The sequence below is a fragment of the Acanthaster planci genome, linkage group LG14, assembly GCF_054643075.1.
Source record: "Acanthaster planci isolate LZ-2023a linkage group LG14, COTS_SCS, whole genome shotgun sequence".
Taxonomy (NCBI): domain Eukaryota; kingdom Metazoa; phylum Echinodermata; class Asteroidea; order Valvatida; family Acanthasteridae; genus Acanthaster; species Acanthaster planci.
The window spans coordinates 9,121,366-9,124,933 of NC_141790.1; positions in this window are offsets into that span (position 1 = coordinate 9,121,366).

Genomic DNA, 3,568 nt, shown 5'->3' on the forward strand with positions numbered 1-3,568 from the left:
ATTATTGCCAGTCCTATTCGCACGATACTGGGAAAAAAATGAATGGAAATATCACAACTGTACAGTTGCAATCACGGACCGAAGTGGCGCCCACGAAATAGCTCCATGTTTGATTGGATCCCACGAAAACGACTCTTTATGTTTCTTTACTTGCTTATTTCAGTTTGCATGCAAGAGAGCATGTCGAGCTCTTGTTTTGATGCATCACTTAGTCTGACACTTTGATGAAACGGGCAGGAAAGACGCCAACGCCCCCCCCCCGCTGCTGCTTTCCATTCGGTGCAGGATTTTTTTTTTTCGGAGACCTGTAACTCAAAATTAGTCCTGGCATCTCGTAATTCGTTAGTTGGTCGGAGTCTCATAAATTTTGGGCCCGAGCACGAAGCGAACGGACATTACGATTCCCAAATGACTGTTTTTCAGCCCGGGTTTCAGCACCGTAGTTCCAGGAAGGGTTTCCTGTGAATGACGATTCAGCAAAAAGTAAGATGAACAGAAATTGGCAGATGAGGACTTGGCATTAGATGATGCTTCAAAGGGCCCATCATGCGATGGAAATTCAATGCAGGCCTTGTCAAGACACCTTTGTGTCCCTTTAAGAGCAGTTCCCAAACCCCACCTGTTATCACATTTAGGAGCATTTTTATACCTTTTCGATTTGCACACTGATCATTTTGCATTTTTATGAGCAAAAGTTTGATATCATTCAAAGAAATCCCTTTAAAGGTTTCAACACCGTCAACATTCGCTAGAGGTTTGTTATTTTGTTCTCTTAAGTAGTTGCCCCAATTCCTGGCAGAGGGCCCGTGCATTATGAGCACAGGTGTCACGGGAAATATTTTCAGTGAACAAATGTTGGTTCCCTTATAATCATCTTCCTAAATGACATCATGGCAACAGCGCCCTCATTTAGCAGGAAAATTGTGGGAAACGTTTAGCATGTATAAAACGTTAATACACACAACAACACGAAAGTTGTATAAAAACATGTCCCCAAGTAGATTCATGTCAACAGCCCTTTAATGGTTCTTACGCATAATTCGCTCCCGACTCGTTTTGCTGTGGCGTGGTTGTCGTTTAAAACAATTGCCGGCAGACTCGAGGGACCTTTCTATACAGCGAATTATGTAAACGTTCAACTTTGGATCACGAGTATATCAAAATGGGAGAAATTTCCATGGAAATGTATCCCTCTGTGCAATGAATGCAGCGGGGAATGTTGACATAATCTCTGCTCCCAGGAGTCCTGGGCGAGTCGTGAACTCGAAGCTTCGGTCGTCGATCGTAACGATGTCGGGAAAACTGAATCGTTGGGGCGTCCGTGACAACTGGCGATAAAAAAAAAGCCCGAAAGCTGTCAGACAGACACCCACACTGCAATTTGTCGACTAAATATAGGGGCCTAGAATGGCAGAGTCACAGTTTAGTCTGGCACCGCTCTCGTGTTGCCTAATGTTCGTGCGGACGGCCACAATTTGCGGCACTAGCCTTGTCTGATCATCTGATGTAAGTTTTCAAGCTATGTATTTTGCCCCTCTTAGTTTTAAAAAGCGGGTCGTGTTTTCAATTTTTTCATTTCAGTCAAATTTCATTTTTGGTGGCGATTACTATTTGGTGTGTTTGATATAGCTTTACGATATATTTTAACACTTTGTGAATCATTCCAGTTTTACCATCCAACGTAAATGATTGTAATGTCAAAAGAGCTCATCCTTGTCCTGGTTTGGGTTCCAGGAGGCTTGATGTCTGATTCTCGGTGGCGCTAAATTCGCTAGAATGGTTGGTAGAATAGGCCTAATGCACTCCGTTGGATTTTGTCCGATTCGGGTACTTCCTCGAGGCAATGCTTAGCGAGTCGCACCGGTACAGTAGTCCGTTTCTCATTAACAGGCCGCTGAAGGCTATCCTAAGTGACCGCTCCTAGCATACTCCACTTTGACACTCGACTGGTTATTGTGGTCGATCATGTTTGGGGAAAACCGTTACACCGCCCTTTCTTTGTGGGAGAGGTGTCACGTGCACAAGTATTTTGTAGAAGTTACCAAACAGTTTGCCAATGCGTTGCATGTATTTTGCCTGAAGTGCGCTCTGTAATGATTTTATAGCACGCGTATTTTGCCTAGAATAAAAGCCAAGAACGCAGTATGTACTTCTATTACTAAAATTCTTTCATAAAATACGTCTGTTTACCGCACAAAGTTAATATTTCATTTTACCCCAATGTAGAGTTGCGTTTACCTTTTCTCACAAACCATACAGCATGTCTGAGCACAGACCTGTGTGCTTGCATGAGTAGACGGTAATATTTTGACAGGCTATGGGTTTCTATGACTTCACTGAGGCAGACAATTGGGTTTCATGTTTCTACTTGAGCATGCAACTGCACCGTAAATCCTTAGAATCTTGTCTTGACAAGTGAGAGAGGACCGTGCGAGACTTACCGGTATACAGTCAGAGTCGAGACGAAAACATCGCGGTCTCCTTCCGTAGGAGTAGTCCGGGCAGCGCTGGAGCGACGAGCGGTACTCGCGGATTATATATCTCGTCCGCTTGGAGTGGCAATTGAACTCAAAACACGTGCGCAGCGCTGCCTTCCGCCGCGTCTCATCATCCAGGAAAAAAGCTCTCAAAGCGCACGTGCGTGAGATGCGTATACGGCAAACGAGAGGACAGCCGTTGAGACAGGTCACCGACATTGAGCGCGCACGCTGATTGGCCAAGACTAGTCTTGGTTTCGAGCTCTTCGCAATGCTTTTAGGCGGAATGGATAAATTCAGAGGACCGAAAGCACTATTATACGGAAGCGTATAAGGGCCACTTGCAAAAAATGTTTTTCGAGATACTTTTTCGTCGTGGTGAGCTAGCTAAAACTAGCTCAACTCGCGGCATATTAAGACTCAGTCTAGATACCAGACCCAATGATCACCCAATGTCCACGTGACCAACACTTCCCCCAGATTTCCGGAAATAGTCGAACTATTCCGAACTTATCCTGTCCAAAATTCAGTTTAACGTCAACACTTTTTCTTTAATGCTAACCATGAACAAACAAGCAACTTGTGAAAACTTCGTTAAAACAATCTTTGAAAAATCTGTTTCAATATGCTTCACTTTTTCAAAAATATACTTGAAGCACTAAGAGGCGTTCACAGAATACCGTCTACTGAAAGATCGAATACATTTAATACGCGGCTTTGGATGCGTTCTCAATTCGGATGCTTTCTCAGATCAGATAATTTCTCAATTAAGATGATTTCTTAATTCAGATAAAATGAGATTTCCGTAAAATACATAAGCAGTTACGTTGTAAAAAAGTCTGAATTTTTAAAGAATTCCAAACTTTAAAAATTCAGTCCTAGAGATTACATTGCGTATATAAACATTAATTTGCTCCTTATTAAAAATTCACTCGATTCGGAATCTAAAAAGAAATGAGCTCCATAAGATTTTGAGATAAGTTTTTGAAAAATATATACTAAACTTCTAAAATACGGGATTTTTTAAAATGACATTCGCTTAAAACACTTCAAATTTAAAACTAAAATGCAATCAATATTATTTAACAAAA